Source organism: Hydra vulgaris, chromosome 10 (genome assembly GCF_038396675.1).
Source record: "Hydra vulgaris chromosome 10, alternate assembly HydraT2T_AEP".
Taxonomy (NCBI): domain Eukaryota; kingdom Metazoa; phylum Cnidaria; class Hydrozoa; order Anthoathecata; family Hydridae; genus Hydra; species Hydra vulgaris.
Window position 1 is genome coordinate 26,430,424 of NC_088929.1, and position 22,077 is coordinate 26,452,500.

At 26.2% G+C, this 22,077-nt stretch overlaps 1 long non-coding RNA gene across 1 annotated transcript; it reads right to left on the reverse strand.

Moving 5' to 3' along the window:
• Positions 1-368: 368 nt before the first annotated feature.
• Positions 369-6,022, reverse strand: LOC136085872 (uncharacterized). Its single transcript, XR_010641234.1, has 3 exons — positions 5,732-6,022; positions 786-854; positions 369-551 (listed from the first exon to the last, which is right to left on the reverse strand). It is a non-coding gene; the product is annotated as an uncharacterized LOC136085872 (long non-coding RNA).
• Between the last annotated feature and the right edge of the window lie 16,055 nt (positions 6,023-22,077).

The following is a 22,077-nucleotide window of genomic DNA, read 5'->3' on the forward strand; positions in this document are numbered from 1 at the left end:
ACATGGGTTTTATGTGGTAAATCCTACATGGGATATAGGTGGAAAATACTACATGTTATAGATCTTAAATGCCACATATTTTAATCCAAATGGTATAAAAGTAGTCAATACTAGACAAATGAAAGTCCGAATGCTTCTATGATAATTTTTAAAATTCTTTTAATTTAAAAATTACTTAAATAGTAATTTAAAATTAATCATCGAAGCTTTCAGAGAGGCTTAACTTAATCTGGTATTTGCTACTTTATCCCATTTGGTATTCAAAACGTGTAGCATTTTTGATCTTTTACATGTGATGTTTTCCACCTATAACCTATGTGGGATTTACCTTAAACTATTATGACGAAATTTTATAAAATTAAAAAACGTGTTGCAAAATGAATTTATTTTAAAATAAATGCTATTAATCAATACATCCAAAACGAATATTAAAAATATTATTTTTTCTTTTGCGATTTACACGCCGTTTTTTGTCAATTGAATTAATTAAATCGCTTCGGCTTGTATAATACCAAGGTTTTTGGTATCTTCTAACTTTCTTCAAACATTTTCTAAAAAAAATAATATATAAATACAAATATATATATATATAAAGAGAGAGAGAGAGAGAGAGAGAGAGAGAGAAAGAGAGAGAGAGAGAGAGAGAGAGAGAGAGAGAGAGAGAGAGAGAGAGAGAGAGAGAGAGAGAGAAAGAGAGAGAGAGAGCAATTTTAATTATTAGCCAGTTTGAAGTCATTAATGACTACAATATTTCACAAATAATTATTTCCTAATTTATTACTTACAATGACTAACGTATTATGCGTAATTAAACACATATTATGCGTAATGAGCTTGAACCCCTGAGGAGAATCCTGAAAAAAAGTGATCAATAAGGATAAGTAGTTAAACAAAAAAACAAAAACAAAAATGTAAAAACCTACTTTTTCAATGATGTAGACTTCTATAATCACAGGCCTTGACATCGCGCAAAATGCCGTAAAAACTGAAGGCCGATTAAACTTTCACTTTTACTTATATTGATATATTTTTATATTAGGTAGGGTGTAATGGCAGTCTATGTTTTCTAATAATAATCTCTAGAAAAGACGGAAATATAAAAAGAAAACCAAAAAATTGTTAAAAGATAATCATATTTTTCGTATTTCAAATTTCATTAAGAATATTTATGTAATATTAAATAGTATCAATAACAAGCAGAACCATAACAAAGTATATATCTATATATTAAAAAGATAACTGTATTTTTAATTTTTTTTGCTAAAATTGGTAACAATAAAAATCACCAACAATAAAAAACACCAACAAAAGTTGATTCAAGCAAAAAAAAAGTTTTATCAATATATCTCAACAGGGTTAAAGTCCTTATACTTGGCAACTTGTAGTCAATACACAAACAATCATATAAACTTCGTCGCATAGCAAAATACTCATATGCTCTACATATAATATCTGAAGTATATAAAACTTTACCAACATTAACTTTTCTCATAGCATTAAGGTGTTCGAATAGAATATTTGACTGAAGCGAACTTTCTTTATTTTTCAAAAATCTAACTGCTTCTAATAAAGCTGATTTTGTTTTAATTAACTTTAATTTGTTTACAGCTAAATATGAAATATTACAAATTGTGCCATTATGGTTAGCTACAAATGAATAATCATTGAAAATTACTAAAATAAATAATGGAACACCAAGTTTGTACAATTTTGATTGTATGTGCAAACTTTTTTTATTAAGCTGGAAAACAATAACATCGTTATTATCACTTAACAAAGATTGAATATCGTCAAATATAAGTTCATCCTCTTTTAGAAAATCATTTAACTCATCTGGTAAAATGTTTCGAAAACCGCTTAAAGTTACATTTTTACTAACTTTACTTGCTGGTGTGGCAAAACAACTAGGCGGAATATTTTAAAAACAGATGGTGGGTTTAAAGGTCGTTGCTTCCCATATTTGCTTTCAAAAGGTGCTTCATTTGGCCAATGCAGTTGACATAATGCTGTATAGTCAGTAACAATAAAACCAGTTCTTGGGATAGCTTCACTACATCTTTTTCTCTCCTCTAGATTCTTCGGGAATTTATAAATTGATATTTTTGTCGTAGTTGAGTATTGATATTTTTGTTGTAGTGTAATTGATATTGTAGTTGTATAAATTGATATTTTTGTTGTAGTTGAGATAGTTCGACTTGCAAAGAGATACACAGCATTTTAAAGGCATTTTTAAGGCATTTTAATTATTAAAAAAACTTATCGTTAGTTTGACAATATTATTACCTTACAATGTTAACGCCTTGAACCTTTCAACATTATCGTCTTGATGTTGGGCTATCTAATTTATAAACTAATCACATTTTAAAGATTTATTAAAAAAGCGCGAACACAAACTTTCGTCTAATGTTAAAAGATGAAAATATAAACACAGTATTAGGAATTGGCCTTCAGTTTAACAACTTTGTTGCGCGATGTCAAGGCTTGTTATTATAGAAGGCCGCGGTCACACATAATATAATATTCTGAAACTAATAAACAAACATCTAAATTTCTATAAGTAAATTTATTCTTTGATCATTGCCTTCATATCCTATCTTATTTTCATATCATAATCTATTATGGAATTATTTATATAACATATCACAACAATATTATTAAATTTGTGATGTTCAAATATCATATGAACATTCTCTAACATGTTCATATGATATTTGAATATAGTTCTTGAGTATATTATCTGCAAACAATTGACTGTTGCAAGTTCTAATGTTGTCAAAAACCAAGCATGCATGCATGGGACACTGCAATGTCCCACAAAGAAATGCAGGTTTGAAAGTCAAATTTTTTTTATTAAAAAAAAAAAATTAAAATAGGGGGGAGATAGGGAGGTTTCTGTAACTTTTTTTAGGTTCCAAAACTTTTAACTTTATATATAATAAGTTCATAAAACTTAAGGGACTAAAGAAGTACATTGAGGAACAAAAACAGGATATTTACAGAAACCTTTAATCTGGAGTACCACAGTGTAATTGGGAATAAAGTCTCTGGGTCCAGTATTTAAAGTAATATGATCTAAAGTATTATATAAATTAAATAAAATGCTTTAAAATGCATGCAGTTATACATATAACTCCTGATAGTTAACTATATGTATAACTAGTTATACATAAAATTTATTATACAAACTTATTTTTTAAGGTTATGCTTGAACAATTTAGATCCAATTAATTCAAATTCAAGATTTAGTTCAAGTTCAAGTTATTTGTTCATTGTTTTTTTACTATTTTAAATTTATTTGTTCAAATTTGTTAACTAGTACTAATTCTTACCACAGTAAGAATATTCATCATTGTTGAACGTGATTTTATTAGTAAATTAATTTTACTTTCAACATATTTTGACAACACCCTTTACATTTTAAATGATGACAGCTTTACTTTTCTATTAATGTTAAATTTATTACGTTTCAATAACTCAGATTGAATTTTAACTGAATTATTGTAAGCTTTGTAAGGGTTTGTTGTATATCAAATGGTGTTGTAAATAAAGTAAAAATAATATATATATATATATATATATATATATATATATATATATATATATATATATATATATATATATATATATATATATATATATATATATATATATATATAGTATTTAGGCTATGAGATCATCCATAAATGATGCCAATAGATAGAGGGGCAGTGTGAGTTTAACAATAATTGACAATGGGGAGGGGATGTTGAGACCAAAATAATGTCAATTAAAAAATTGAATTAAAAAAAAAGTTAAAATATTTTTTTAAAAAAAAAGTAAAACAATTTATGCTAGCTATGAGCAGGTTTTAGAGGTATTTACACCAACAATGTGGTCTAAAAACTTCTTGCTTTTGTTGCTTAAAACTGTAGAGGATCATAGGAAAAACAATTTAAATTCAGAAATTAGCTTGCTTATCTGAAAAAACAATTTATGTTTTTTTTTTTTACTTTTAGTACTGTTGAGAATAAATGTATAATTGAACCAGAAAAAAATTGATGGTATATGCATTTTTTATATTATATTAACAATTCAGATATATCATCATAATACGATAACAAAAACTGACATCATTTTCAATGGGAGATGGCAAAAAATTGACTGAGTTTGATAAAGGGTGAAGTTGTTCAATAAACCGGGTCATCATCTGACATCATTATGCATAGATAACCCTACAATTTAAGTAAAATAAGTAATCAATTTGCCTCTTTAGAAAGTGTAAGAAAAAAGCATTGTTATGCTGAGAACCTACCTATTGAGCAAGCTTTGACCACCTATTTTATAAATTTGAGAGACAGAAGTGGAAGTGCGAATCGCAAAAGAACTAATAACAATGCTCTAAATTAATTTTAACTTTGTAGACTAGCATTAATATAGTATTTAGTAATAATACATGATTTTTATAATTTGTATTTATTTCCATTAATCATCAGTTGTCAGTCTCCATTTTATAGAATGAATTAAAAAACTATTTTTTTATAGTATTACATATATTTTTATAGTATTTTATAGTAATAATAATACATAAATACTAGTTTCCTAATGCTGTTATCATCACAATGTTAATGGTATTCGTTTTAAAGTGAAATTTTGTATCAATTTTATTGTTTTAATGTTATATTTATATATATATATATATATATATATATATATATATATATATATATATATATATATATATATATATATATATATATATATATATATATATATATATATATATTATTTTTACTTTATTTACAACACCATTTGATATACAACAAAACCCTACAAAGCTTACAATAATTCAGTTAAGATTTAATTTGAGTTATTGAAACGTAATAAATTTAACATCAATAGAAAAGTAAAGCTGTCATCATTTAAAATATAAAGGGTGTTGTCAAAATATGTTGAAAATAAAATTAAGTTACTAATAAAATCACGTTCAACAATGATAAACATTCTTACTGTAGTAAAATATAGTACTAACTGATAAATTTGAACAAATAAATGTAAAACTAACAAAAACAATGAATAAATAAGAACATTAACTTGAACTTTAACTAAACCTTGAATTTGAATTAATTGGTACTAATTTGTTCAAGCATAACCTTAAAAAATAAGTTTATGTATATCTTATATATTAATAATAATTATATGTATAACTAGTTATACATATAGTTAACTATCAGGAGTTATATGTATAACTATATGCATTTTAAAGCATATTATTTTATTTAAACATTACTTAGATCATATTACTTTGAAAACTGGACCCAGAGGCTTTATTCTCAATAACACTGTGGTACTCCAGATTAAAAATTGAAAAGTTTCTGTAAATATCCTGTTTTTGTTCCTCAATGTAGTTCGTAAGTCCCTTTAGTCTTAAGGACCTTATTATATCTAAAGTTAAAAGTTTTGGAGCATAAAAAAAGTTACAGAAACCCATCTCCATCCTATTTTTTTCTTTTTTTAATAAAGAAAATTGGGAATTCTTTGACTTTCAAACCTGCATTTCTTTGTGGGACACTGCAGTGTCCCATGCATCCAAGATTGGTTTTTGACAACATTTCAACTTGCATCAGTTGTTTGCAAATAATTTACTCAAGATCTATATTCAAATAACTATTATATTATCCTAATAATAAGTCTATTTGCACAAATCTCAATCTTATTTCTATAAAGAAAGATAAAAATTATTCGTGGCACTTACATGCTTGCTTGCCATTCTCTTTATTAATATAAAGTATTTTCACACAATATAAACGTAACGCAATGCAATGTCGATTTAAAATTTTTTTTTAGTTTCCAGCTTTTAAATTAAATCCCATGCAAATCCCACAGGAAACCCACGTGGGATTTCCCATGTGTGTAAATACCATATGTTTCCCACATGTAACCCATGTGGGATTACCCACATGGGTTTAAGGTGACAAATTTCCATACGGATACCACATGGGAAAATCCGTCCCACATAAATCCCATCAATCCCACACGGAACCCATGCGGAACCCATGTGGGACGCGGTTTTATTTTTCACTGGGACCAGCCCGAAAAAGTTTTTTATTTCAAACTCATTATGTTTAGTGAAACCACCTATAGTTCTTATTTTCGAATTTCTTTTTAAGTTAGAATAATAAAAAGTTAAAATAGGACTTATGCATATAATAAACTGGTTAGACTAAACTTAAGCCAGTTAAAACATCAAAACAAGCTTTTATCCAGGGTATCTTGATTTTAGAGAAAATACATTCAAATCGACTATTTGAACATCATGAAAAATAATTTTTAAGGGGACAAGCAATAATATTTGATATTGGCGCAAATATTAACTGTTCGTTTTATATAAAATGTTAAAGAATACAAAAACTTATTAAAAGCAGTACATATAAACAGAGAGATTAAAAAATATTTAAATTAATCTTTTAGAAGCCATTAACTTAATAAATTCATTATTATTAAAAATATTTATACCTGACATAGCTGGTTTTGCCTCTTTTATAAGAAAAAGTTCCTTTTTCATTGACCTAAGTTATGCTTCACTCGTTTTTATATGTTCATTGTATGTACTAATCAAAAATGAAGTTGCACCAAAATATGAATATATAACAACAGGAGAAACTGAAAAATATCTAAAAACTACCAGTTTTCACGATTTTTAATACCAACAAACAGATTTTCAAGGGACACCAAAAAACCATCTATACTTTAAACTAAAATATAGGCAAATAAAGTAAAAAAAAAAAGAATTCATGCAAAAAAAAATTGTCTCGCTCTCAGGATGCCCAAAAGTTAGTAAAAAAAAAATCTAATTTTTAGTAGTCTTCAACAGCATGTTTCGCTAGGTTCATCAGGAAGATGCTTTCTGATAAACCTGCTTATGGTAGAATACACTAGGTAGAATTTATTTATATGTATATATATATATATATATATATATATATATATATATATATATATATATATATATATATTTATATATATACATATGTATATATATATATATATATATATATATATATATATATATATGTATATTTTATATATATATATATATATATATATATATATATATATATATATATATATATATATATATATATATATATATATTGGAGACGGATTTTTTAGTTACTTGAGACAACTTTTTTCCAGATATCGAACAAACTCTAAAAATTTATATAATTATACCTATGCCAATTTAGGATGCTTTGAGATGATCGGAATCTGGGAACAAACAATCTCAAAAATTTTGGGTTTTTTTGTTTATAAATACAACTATACTTTCATTGACCTAAGTTATGCTTCACTTGTTTTTATATGTTCATTGTATGTACTAATCTAAAATGAAGTTGCACCAAAATATGAATATATAACAACAGGAGTAACTGAAAAATTTCTAAAAACTACCAGTTTTCACGATTTTTAATACCAACCAACAGATTTTCAAGGGACACCAAAAACCCATATATACTTTAAACTAAAATATAGGCAAATATAGTAAAAAAAAAATTCAATCAAAAAAAAAACTTTGGAGGCTCATTTTGTATATATCGGCCCTTTTCGTTGGGGTAAGGTTTCTTAGATTTGAAAATTAATACATTTTGACTATCCCTGAAGTAATGTTAAAATTGAACGGGTGCACAGGACAGGGAAAAAAAGTAGCGATGGAAAAAAATACAACAGAACCATAATAGTTAAATTTTTAAACTACAAAGACAAAAAAACTGCGTTGGATAACTATGTTCAGTTAAAATTGTGGAACGATCGATTATACGTAAATGAAGACTACAGTGAAAGAACTTTAGAATTGCGAAAACAGTTATTTAAAGAAACAAAAGATTTGAGAGCCAAAGGTAAATATGCTAAAGTTGTATATAATAAACTTGTAACGCGCGACTTTTAATAAATTCTTTTATTTTAGAGTTATTGATTTTATCTTTATTATTTATTTATTTTTAATTTTTATTGTTTTTAAATACAAAAATGGATTCAAGTCGCTCTAAAAATTTTGACATTTTTAAATTTAATTATTTTATACTTAACAAAGAGTCCGATCCGGATCAAAGTTATTTTAGTGAAACAGATGCTTTACAATGCAACTGCAGCTATTTTTATACTTTTGAAATAAAAGAATTTCTTGAGCGTGATAAATTTAATGCAATTCATATAAATATAAGAAGTTTAAAAAAAAATTTTGAAAATCTTTGCAATAGTTTTGAGGATAATCTAACTATTTTTAGTGTAATTTGCCGAACTGAAACCTGGTGTAGTTCTGCTGACTCAAATTTAGATAATAATTTCAAAATACCGGGCTATAATTTAATTTCATTAGGGCGGAAAACAAATAAACGCGGCGGTGGTTTAATTATTTATGTAAAAGAAAACCTACGGTATTTTGTTAGGCATGACATGAGAATTTCTGACCTCAATATAGAGGTTTTAACGATTGAAATATTAAGCAATAAAACTAAAAATATTGTAATTAGCTGTTGTTATCGCCCACCTACTGGCGAAATTAATACATTTAGTTCATTTTTACATGACGATATTGTAAATAAAATCAACCACGAAAAGAATTTACTTTACATATTAGGTGATCTGAATTTAAATTGCTTTGAATATCACGTCAAAAAAGACATTAATGGGTTTTATAATGGCCTATTTGAAAATGGAGCAGTTCCTCTAATAAACAAACCAACAAGAATTACTCAAACAACAACTTCCTTAATTGATAACATTATAACCAATGATATTTATAATAATTCGCTTAAAAAAAGGATTATTAAAAGTGACATATCTGATCATTTCCCTATTTTCTTTTCAATAGATATTTATGCGAAAGTTTTATATAATGAAAAAAAAATCATTTAAAAAACGACTTTTTCATAATAAAAACCTAGAATCTTTTAAATATCAACTTTCTTTAGTTAATTGGGACATTATTAACTTTTCTCAAGACATTAATTTAATATACAAATCTTTTTTTAAAATTTTTTATGAAATTTATGACATCAATTTTCCCAAAGTAGAAGTTAATTACAAACATAAAAAAATTAAATCGCCATGGATTACTAAAGGTATTCTAAAATCATCTAAAATTAAACAAAAACTTTATATTAAATATTTAAAATTGAAAACAACTGAGAGTAAGACCATTTATAAAAATTACGTAAGACTATTTGAACGCCTAAGGAAAAATTCAAAATTAATATATTACACTAATTTACTTGAAAAATACAAATTAAACTCTAAACGCTCTTGGCAAATAATAAACGAAATTACGGGTAACACTAAAAAAGCATCGCAATCTTTGCCCTCAGTTATTAAAGTAGATGATAATTTTATTCTTGATCAAAAAACAATTGCTTCCGAATTTAATAAATATTTTGTATCTGTAGGACAAAACCTAGCCGAAATAATTCCAAACCCTAAAAAATCATTTAAGGCAACATATGACCCTCTAAACTGGTATCTAAATTTTTTTGATTTGTCTTTTGAAGAGTTTGAAAGTGCTTATAAATTGTTAAAGTCAAATAAAGCAGTTGGTCCAGATGATGTCAATGGGAACATTATTATAAACTGTTTTGAAGTTTTAAAAGACATACTTTTCCAAATTTTTAAATGCTCTATTAATCAGGGAGTTTTTCCTGATGATTTAAAAATAGCAAAAACTATTGCTATATTTAAAGAAGGAGACAAAACTAATGTTAAACACTATCGTCCAATTTCTATCCTCTCTGTTTTTTCTAAAATTTTAGAAAGAATTTTGTACAACAGAATATACAATCACCTTTTATCAAACAAATTATTATATAACATGCAATATGGATTTAAAAAAAATAACTCAACAGAGCATGCAATTATTCAGCTTACAAGAAGTATATCAGACTCATTTAATAATTCTAAATTCACATTGGGAGTATTTATTGATTTAGCGAAAGCGTTTGATACCATTAATCATGAAATTCTTGCTAAAAAATTAAAATGTTGTGGTATAACAGGCAATGTTTTTAAATTTTTAAAAAGTTATTTAACTAATCGCAAACAATTTGTTTACGCCGATGAAACATTATCAACAAATTTGTTAAATACTACATGTGGAGTTCCTCAAGGATCCATATTAGGACCTCTTCTTTTCCTTATTTATGTTAATGATTCATACAAAGCCTCGGATTTAATAACAATTATGTTTGCTGATGACACCAATTTATTCATGTCACACAAAAGCATTCCTACTTTATTTAGTTGCTTGAACATCGAGTTAATCAAAATATCTGACTGGTTTAAGACTAACAAATTATCTCTTAACATTGATAAAACTAAATGGGTTCTTTTCCATCCTCTTATCAAAAAACATAAACTGCCAATTAACTTGCCTCATCTTGTTATTGACAATATACAAATTAAACAAGTAACAGTAACCAACTTTCTAGCTGTTTGTATAGATGAAAATCTTACATGGAAAAGTCACATTAAAAACTTATCAAGTAAAATTTCAAAAAGTATAGGAATATTGTACAAAGCAAGAAATGTTTTAAATAAACGTACTTTAGTACAATTATATCACTCATTTATTCATTGTCACATAAACTATGCAAACATTGCTTGGGGTAGAGCAAAGAAAATTAAACTTAAACCTCTTTATTGTCAGCAGAAGCATGTAGCACGTCTCATATATTTTAAAGACCGTTATACTCATGCCAAGCCTCTATTATTTGAAATAAAAGTTTTTAATATATATGAGCTTAATATTTTTAATATTCTTTGTTTTATGTTTAAATGTAAAACCAATTCATCCCCTATTTCTTTCCATAATTTGTATTCATCGAAAGATAAAAATAAATACATTTTGCGGAATGATAATTTTATTAAGCAGCCCATTTTTCAAACAAATCTTTTTAAATTTTGTATTGATTATCGCGGACCATTATTATCGAATAAAATAGTTTTAAAAAATTTTACTAAGGATTTTATTCATCAAAGTAACTACTTCTCTTTCAAACGAAAGCTTAAAGAACTCATTTTTCCAATTGAAGATGTAACAATATACTTCTGATATTTATTTTTTTTTTTTTTTTTTTTTGATCTTCCTTTTTACCCCCTATTTAACTATTGATTTATAAAAATTATATATGCATCATTAACAATTGTAATATACAATAATGTATCTTGTATTTGTAACGGAATATTTTAAGTTTCTTACTTCGTTAACTTATTTCTTTTCTTGTAAATATTTTATAAATTTTAACACGATCATTTCTTAGCGGTATTCGACGACAAGACCGTATGGTCTTCTACGAGTTCCCGCGTTCTTTTATTATTTAATTACGATTATATATATATATATATATATATATATATGATTATATATATATATATATATATATAATCGTAATATACCATTCTACCTAGTGTATTCTACCTAGTGGTAGAATACACTAGGTAGAATGGTGTATGAAGAATTCTATAGGAAGAATGTTACTGATGGTGTTTTACACTAACATAACATATATATATATATATATATATATATTTATATATATATATATATATATATATATATATATATATATATATATATATATATATATCAGTGGCGGATTTTTTGTTTATAACAATTTTCGGCTTATTTGTTTATAAACACAACTATAAAACCCCAAACGTTGGAGCAACTAGTTGACAAAATATCGTTTTACTTTTTTCAACTAAAGTTTTTTTAAATAAAGTATATTCATATAAATAAAGTATATTCACAAGTTTTAAATTTCATGGTATAATTTCTCAGCGTTCAAAAATTATGACTATAAAACTTTAATCCCCCTTAACTTGAGGGGGCTACAAATTATATATTGTCTTAATTTTTGAATGTTGAAAAATTATTATATGAAACATAAAATTTGTTGATAAATATAACTTTAATTAAAAATAGTAAAAAAAGTATTTTGTTAACTTGTTGCTATCATGATTAGGGCAGATTTGGCCAAAATTTTAACGCTTTTTTGTTTCAAGGCTCCAATCATCGCAAATTTTGCAAAGCATCCTTATTTGAAATAACCATAAACATATAAATGTTTAGTGTTTGCTCTATATCAAAAAGTTATCTCAAGCACCGAAAAATGCTGTATGTATGTATATATGTATGTATGTATGTATGCATGTATGTATGTATGTATGTATGTATGTATGTATGTATGTATGTATGTATGTATGTATGTATGTATGTATGTATGTATGTATGTATGTATGTATGTATGTATGTATGTATGTATGTATGTATGTATGTATGTATGTATGTATGTATGTATGTATGTATGTATGTATGTATGTATGTATGTATGTATGTATGTATGTATGTATGTATGTATGTATGTATGTATGTATGTATGTATGTATGTATGTATGTATGTATGTATGTATGTATGTATGTATGTATGTATGTATGTATGTATGTATGTAGGTATGTATGTATGTATGTATGTATGTATGTATGTATGTATGTATGTATGTATATATGCATGTGTGTATATACATATAATATATGTAGTTATATCATGTATGTATGTTTGTATATAGTATAATATTTATGGTTGTTTATAATATATAAATAGTACACGGGAAAAAACCCATTTAAAAAGTTTTGAGAAAGTATATATTAATAATTTAAAAAAGTTTTCATATAAAGCATGAATGTAAATTTAAAAAAATTATTTTTTGAATAACTTATCTGAAGTTTACATTTTTAATATAATATTTGTAACTTTTATAAAAATTTATTTTTTTCTAAACTTTATACAAATACTTTTTTAAATGATACATAAATACTTTCTTCAAACTTTTTAAATGCGACTATGCCGTTTTTTCACGTGTACTCTTCATATATCTATTATATCTATCATATATCTATTATATATATATATATATATATATATATATATATATATATATATATATATATATATATATATATATATATATGTGTAATACATTAATATAACATATATATATATATATATATATATATATATATATATATATATATATATGTTATGTTAGTGTATTACACCATATATATATATATATATATATATATATATATATATATATATATATATATATATATATATATATATATATATATATATATATATATATATATTTATATATATATATTTATATATATATAAATATATTTATCTGTAAAAAATCATTCTATTTAACAGTCATATTTGCTTTAGTTAACAAAATAAAATTAAAATGATTTACAATGTTCAATCAAATAAAAAGATAATAGAAATACATGTATAAGTACTATTATTCGACTAAATCGACTTTTAGTCGATTAGGAGAAAATCCAAAGTCAATTAGATAGACTATTAGATTTTTCAAAGTCACTAATTTCGACTTGTCGACATTTAGTCGATTTAGTTGAAGTCGATAACAACACTAGTTTAATCACTTTTTAATTTTAAATTTGCATAACGTAAGTTTAAACTTTAGATTTAGAATTTACAAAATAATTTGTTCGCTTTTCCTAAATAATGTAATTATGATATTTAAAAATTATAACATGCAATTCCCTTAAGGCCTCTAACGCATGTATATGAAATCATTGTTTCAACGTAAACGGGTTATTACTCTCTAGTGGTTATTTAGATGAGATTTACAAAGATTTCAATCATTACATTAAAACCATAGCAATCATTATGTCACGTAACTCTAAAAAGGAAATAAAGTTATAATAATCTCCTTAATCGCTATTTTTGACAAAAGCTACAAAATGCCAGGCAAAAATACGGCGAGCAAGAAATTAACTCCATTATTTACGGACAAACTAAAATCAATTTTAATGCTAGATTTGAAGGGATGTCATTTTATTACAATTACTTGTGATGGTTGGTCATCATTGAGTAAAAACAGCTACCTCGGTGTAACTTGTCATTTTATTGACAAAAACATGATTCTGGTTGATCGAAACCTGAGTATTAGGTTTATGTCTCAAGTGAAAACAGCTGAATATTTATTTAATTCGTTAAACGAAAACTTCAGTGAATGGTTAATCAGTAACAAGATTTTTGCACTAGGTACTGACTCTGGTGCAAACATTTTCTCTCCAGTAAATAAGTTTGATGATAATGTTCTTAAGATTCCATGTGCTGGTCATCGTTTGAATCTTGTGGTTAACGATCTTCTAAACACGAGAGATATAAAAGTAAAAAAAAATGAAAAATGGGTCAAAGCGTTACGAAGTAAAAGATTACGACGGTAAGGGAAAACTAATTAATAAAGAAATTACAAAAAGTGAAATTAAAGAAATCGAAAAAATTAACGAAGACAAATTGGAAATCGCCAAGGTTACTTCATCCTGCAGGCACATTTTCGGTTCATTTAAGCATTCGGAGATGTTACAAGAAAAGTTATGAGAAGTTCAAGAAACACTTCGATATGAAACTAAAATCAAGTAAGTACACGATATAGCTATTCGCTAGTATAGCCAATTCGATATGATTGAATTGTATTAACTAATAAAACTGCGTTGGATATGATAAGCATCAATTACCAAATATAAAAGACTATCTTCCCAGTGCTAATGAACTTAAGATGCCTAAGGTGCTGAAGGATTTATGTGACTTGTTACACCCAATTAAAGCTAACAAAACTTTTTAACGTAAAGAAATACCTTACAGTAACATTTCTGTTTTCAACATTGCATTCTCTTCTATATGGGATACTTGAATCGCAACCCACTTTTAAAGAACTAGTTAAAACTTTTCAAAAACAATTGTTAAGGTCTCTAAAAGGGCGTTTTGAATACATTTTTGCTAATGATTTTTAGCTACTTTTCTTGATTTCAAATTTCGTAAATTGAGTTTACCAAAAATGGTATCGATAGATATGAATGCATTACAAAGGCAGAAATATTCATAAAAACATTTTATGAAATGGATCTAAAAGACTCCGAAGAAATCGATATAGCGATTGAAAAAAATTGTTTAAACAACACTTTAAACTCATCTAACAGCTCGACCGACAATACTATAAAAACATTTCAGCAATCGCCAAAGACACCGTTTGCAAATACTACTACTGTAATTAACAATAAAAGACAAAAGCCAATCAATTTAATTGAACTTGTAACAAATAAATCATGTTGTAATTTAATTGAAAACAATGATAAACTTAAAAAGAAATAAACAATTACAGTCTGCAATACTTTCAGAACTACGTAAATAGTGCCATCGAGTTTTTTTAAGCTAATCAAAAATTGTTTCCGATTTTGACGCAAATTGCACGGGTAATACTTTCAGTTTCAGCGACATCGGTGGCATCAGAATGTTTATTTAGTTCAACGGGTTTATTAGATACGGAGCAACGATACCGGCTTGCGCTAAGCTTATTGAAGCAGTCAGTTATTGTTAAAGAAAACAAATAAAAAAAAATATTTCTTTATCAAATAACATTTTGTTAAAAGAGTTCGAATTAAACTGAAATTTGTTTTCACTTAAAATTCCTAGTAACTTCAAACACTCGTATTCCTTTTTGTTTACCTGATGAACTCTTTAACAAACGGCTTAATTAATGTGAAAGTGTTTTCTTTCCTGTCTTTACTTTCTTTTCCAGTCTGGAAAAAAGTATTCAATCATTGAACTACCACCAGGGCAGACGCTAGTAGGTGTCACATGGTAGGGTGCAATTAAAATTTTTGCAAATTAAAAAATACGGTCCTTGTTTTTTGAAATTCGACGACTGACTGGAATAAAAAGTCTACATTTGCCGACTTCTTTAAAAGGGTTAATTTTTCTGACTAAATGCAAAAAAAATGCATTGAGGAGGGAAGGGATGTGAATAATTTTAAATTTAAGTAATCTTTCCCCGTCACTGAATGGTTTAGAATTTGTAACTAAAGAGACTAATTTTATAGCTTGCAACAGTAGCATTTACTGTTAAGATATTACCTTTTTTTAACAAATCTTGTTGTGCAACGAATTAATAAAAAAATTAGTTTTCATTTTTTCCCCTAATTTGTCGTAAAACTGGTAAAGTATTTTTTAGATGTTTTGAATCATGGTGCCTCCTTATATTATACTCTTTACACACAAAAACAGATTTATTACATACCAAACATACTGGCACCGAATTAAATTTACCAAAATAATATTATTTTGCCATATATACATATATATATTTATAATATATCTCTCTATATTTAATATTTAAATACATATATATATATATATATATATATATATATATATATTTTTTTTTTTTGTTTTTGTTTTTTATTACAATATTTATTACAATTTAAATAAACTTTGTTACAATAATAAAAGTTAACAAGTCAAGATATCGTTAAGAAATAAATTTTAGAAATAAATATAAAGAATGCGGTTTACTCAAAGAAGAGAAAACCGCTAATTGCTTGTGGATAAAAAAACAGACAAAAAAATAAATAAAAAAGGATATACATTAAATATATACATACACTAATATAGATAAAGGATTTTCAAAAAATTTTAAAATTTAAAAGTAGATTAGTATATTATCAGTTGAAAAAATGAGTTTTATAAAATTTTTTTTAAAAAAATCAAAAATACATTCTTGAGAAAAATCTTTAAAAGTATTTAGAACTATACTATTCCATAAAAATGGTCCGCGAAATAAAATAAAAAACTTTCCAAAATTGGTTTGTGAAAATGGTTGTCGAATTAAATTATCGTTCCTTAAAATATATTTATTTCTATCTCTTTGTAAATACAATTTAATAAAAGATACGGTTGATAGGTGGGTCTTGCATTTATACACAAAACAAAGAATATTAAAAACATTTAACTCATATATATTGAGTGCTTTCATATCATATAAAAAAGGCTTGGCGTGAGCAAAACGGTCCGTGAAATTTATAAGGCGTGCTACATGTTTCTGTTGCCGATAGAGAGGTTTAAGTTTACTTTTATAAGTGGTACCCCAAGCAATGTTTGCATAATAAATATGGCAATGAATTAACGAATAATATAACTAAGTTAAGGTATGTTTATCTAGAAAGTTTCTTATTTTGTATAAAATGCCTATACTCTTTGAAATTTTATTGCACAAGTTAGCAATGTGGTTTGTCCAATTAAGATTTTCGTCGATATATAAACCTAAAAATCTTGTCACTAGAACTCTTTTAATAATTATGCTATCGATAAAAAGAAAGGGTAAGTTGCTAGGCAGCTGGTGCTTTTTACCATGAGGATGAAAAAGAATCCATTTAGTTTTATCAATATTTAATGATAGTTTGTTTATACTTAACTTAAAAATTTGGCTAGTTCCATGTTCATGTTGCTAAAAAGTGTAAAAATGTTTTTATGAGAAAGAAATAAGTTAGAATCATCAGCAAACATAGTTGTCATTAGGTTAGAAGCTTTTGGTAGATCATTAATATATATTAGGAATAGGAGGGGTCCTAATATGGATCCTTGAGGAACTCCACATGAAATATTTAACAAATTAGATGATACGTTATTATCTGCATAAACAAATTGTTTCCGATTATTTTGTTAACTTTTAAGCGAAATTTCAGTAATTCCTTACCACTCCAACTTTTTAAAAAGAATTATGTGATCAATAGTATCAAAAGCTTTTGCCAAGTCAATAAAAACACCTAAAGTAAATTGAGAATTTTTAAATGAATCAGATATATTTCTTGTAAATTGTAAAATGGCATAATCAGTGGAATTGTTTTTTTGAAATCCATATTGATTGCTGTAAAATAAATTGTTTATAGTAAGATGATTATAAATTTTATTGTACAAAATTCTTTCTAAAACTTTAGAGAATACAGAAAGTAGTGAAATTGGACGATAGCTACTTATATTCTCAACGTCACCACCTTTTAATATTGGCATGACTTTTGCTAATTTTAGAGCTTGTGGAAAAATTCCCTGTTTAATTGATATCAAAAAAATCCTAAAGAGTATATCTTTTAAAACATCAAATGAACTTATAATAATGTTGCCGTTAATACCATCAGGGTATTAACGGCAACATTATTACTACCGCTTTGTTAGATTTCAACATTTTATATGCAATTTCAAACTCTTCAAAAGATAATTCAAAAGAGTTCAAGTAAGAGTTAAGAGGGAAACATAGATCAATCATTAGGCTGTTTGCTATAGGAATGTTTTTTGAAAGATTTGGTCCTACACACACAAAATATTTATTAAACTCTTCCGTAATTTGTCTTTTATCATATAAAAACTCATTATTATATTTAACCAAGTTTGGCAAAGGGTGAAATATACTTTTTTTGCTGACAGTAATTTCTCTTATTATAAACCAAGTGCGCCTAAAATTTAATTTATATTTATCTATATAATTTATATTTCTCTATAAAATTTAATTTATATATGTAATAAAAGGTCTACCTGGCGAAACACCCCATGGTAAAATATTAAGGCCCCCTGTTATTTTAATCTTATTATGCAATCAAAATATAAGGTATTAAAATTACTTTTTGGAATAAATTTAACTTTCCAAAATTCTTCTTTTTTCTTCCTGAAATTAATTAAACTTTTCAAAATCTAATTTTATTTTCGAAATTAATGTAGCTTATCAAATATTGTTTGGTTTTTTTCGAAATTAATTGCACATTTCAAAATTAATATTTTTCTTTTGAAACTAATTTCGCTTTTCGAAATCCTTTTTTTTTTCAAAATTAATTAATTTTTTTTTTAGGTTTTTTAGGTGCTCTCAGAAGTCCTTACGGTCTTATCACAAAGCTACGCGTTAGAGCATTTAACTAGAGGTTCAGGCCTCCTTCCTTACCAATGTCGCTTATTGAGCTAGAGCTGGCGACGCACCTCGGACCTCTGAGTTCTGCGTCATAACCCTAACCACTGCGCCACGGCTGCTCTGTTTTACCATTATGCTCTAATTTAACGTTTCGGAAATCTTTTTTTCTTTCGAAATTAATTTCAGTTTTCGAAATCCACTTTTTTTGTTTTGAAGTTAATTTCACTTTTGGAAATTGCTTTTTCATTTTTGAAATTAATTTGGCAGGTTCGGTTATTTTCATAAATTTTTATTGATTTCGCAAAAAAAGAGGCATTTCGTTACCGTTTTAATCGAAAACTTTCGAAACTTGCGATTTTGATAACGAACCCTAAACAATATCGTTTATAAATTTTTTTTAAAAGTGAAATGTTTTTTACAACACAGTTCCTTGAAAAAAGACAGGTTTTTACTTTTTTACTTCGTTCTCACTCCTTGATAACTCTTTGATAATATAAATGTCGCTGCCCAAAAATGGGGATTAGGCTTTTGCTAGTAAATAAGATTTTAAAAAACTGAGGTAAACCCGCTAAAAAATGAGGCGTTGATTTGATGTTAATTAAATGTTTCTCGTCAACATTGATTCCATATTGATTTTTTGTCCTAAATGTTAGCCACTTATCGACGTTGGTTTGATGATTACAAAAGACGTTGATCTTTTCAACGTTTAATCAGCTATTATTTTGATGCATATTTAAAAAAAAATATACATCACCAATTTACGAAATTTAAAATTTTTAAATTTCGTAAATTGGTGATTTAAAATTTATCTTCAATGAACCACCAGAGACATTAAAACAGGCCCTAGCGTCCTCGCTCATCAACAACTTTCAAATAGCAATAGCCGATTTATATGGAGTATTACCACCACAACGGCTACGAGAATTCATCTATTACTATAAAAATAAAAAATACTCAAGGGTCGTTCGCAACACACGTCATACATTTTGTGACGTCACAATAAATTTTAAAAACTGCATAAAATTAAAAATATTTTTGCTACTTTTTAAAATAAACAAATAATAGTTTAACAAAAACACACAAAAATTACGTGACGTGACAAGGAGAAAAAATTTGATAATTTGTCATATTTTCTGACAAAGGGGGCAAAGAGGGGGTATAAACAGTTGTAATGCGTAACGTTATATGCGAATGAACCCTTATGTTTTAAAAAAATAATAATAATAAATAATAATATAACATTGAAACTCATACTGTTAACTTTCATTTCATAACAATTGAGTTATTATCAGTAGCAACTCATCACTCTACTCTTAAAAACATTGCTAGCCTTGACTTTTTCTTCTAGTAAATCCACATCAGATTTTGTTAGGCATTTTTCAAAAATGGGCTCTGTGGATAAAGAACTAGCGCTCACTATTGATGTAGACTGCTGTAGCTATAACTTATCTATCTACAAAATGTAAAAAAATCATGATTTACTTAATTTTAACATTACGCAATAAACGCAAAACCCCAATAAATCCAAAATTTAAACATTGAATAGAATATCGAATCAATTATACTATATATTTGCAAATCAAATTGAGTCTTGAATCTTAAAAAAGAGCAATTTTTAAACTAATCTTTTTTTAAAATAAGAGGTCACTGTATGAAAGCTTAGAGCAGGTATTTACTGCTCCCCCTTTTATATAAGATCTTACTTTATAAATTGCAGTATACTAATCAATCATTGTCATAAAACAATATTATCTCTTATGATAGTATTTTACAGAATCTTTATAAATAAAATTATCTTGATTTCTAAATATGGATTTTAAAAATTGGTTCTCGAATCATTTTTCTGATTTGATTCAAAATTTTGAAGATTTGTGGGGGCCTTATGTAATCCTTGATATTAAAATAAAAACCAAAAGTATTAACTTTTTATCTTTTTTTGCCATCCAGCTCAACGCAACTTTTTAAAATTTTCAGACATTGAAACGCTGCGTTTGAATATCTATGAAATTGCTAATAAATCTTTACCACACAATCATTATGACGACTTTAGCTTTTTAAACGAAAAATACTCCGAATCTGCATATTTTGATAAAGAAAATTTTAAATTTGAACTCAAAACCACTACACATAACTTGACGATAATACACATAATTATCAGAAGTTTACTTATTAATATAAACAAGTTAAAAAACTTTAACCTTGAATGCAAACATACTTTTAGTATGATCTGCCTAACAGAGACTTGGTGCTCTGACGAAGCAGCAGAAACAAACTCTGACCTCCAAATTCCAAACTATAAAATATTTTCTAAAGAAAGATCAGTTAGCAAAAGAGGAGGAGGAACTGTGAAATATATACGGAATAATCTAAACATTAAGATAAGAAATGATCTTTCAAACTCTGATGGCGATAATAAGTTCCTCACAACGGAAGTTATTAACACTGCCTCAAAGAACTTTCTAGTTTCTACGCGGTACAGACCACCTGATGGCGATACTAGTAAAGTTTTAAATTATACGAAACATATAATTTCAAAAATAGAGAGCAGTAAAAGTTATTCATTATTAGAGATATAAACCTAAATATTTTAATCTACAACAAGCATGCGATTACTAAAAATTTCTATTGACGACATGTTTCAACTTAATATCTTCCCCATTGTCAACAAACCTAAAAGGGTAACTTCCAAATCTATTACTGCTATTGACAATATATTAACAAACTCAATACAAGATCTTTCTCTAAAATCTGGAATAACAAAAACAGATATTTCAGATCACTTTCCAATATACTTCTCTCTGTCACAAAATTCCAAAAATATTGTTAATTTAAAAATCTTATGTTATAAAAAAATAATAAAATCGATGAAACGTCTACTCAAAAAATTTAAAGACTTGCTATCGGCAACAAATTGGCAAAAGGTCTACCAAGAATGTGACCTACGAAACATAAACTCTGCGTACATTAACTTTATAAACTTATTTATCCTACAATTTAATAAAAGTTTTTAAATTCAACAAAAAGAAATAAAAGCAAAATAATTAAACCGTCCATGGATAACAAAAATAATAAAAAAATCCTCAAAACGAAAACAAAAACTATACGTAAAATACTTAAAAATTAGAAGCGAAGCGAATCTATTCCTCTTCAAACAACACAAAAAACTATTTGAAAAAACAAAAAATAAACATAAAATTTTATATTATTTTAATCAAATACTAAAATGTAATAGTGACTTAAAAGAGAAATGGGAAATTATGAAGGAAATAATTGGTAAAAGTAAAT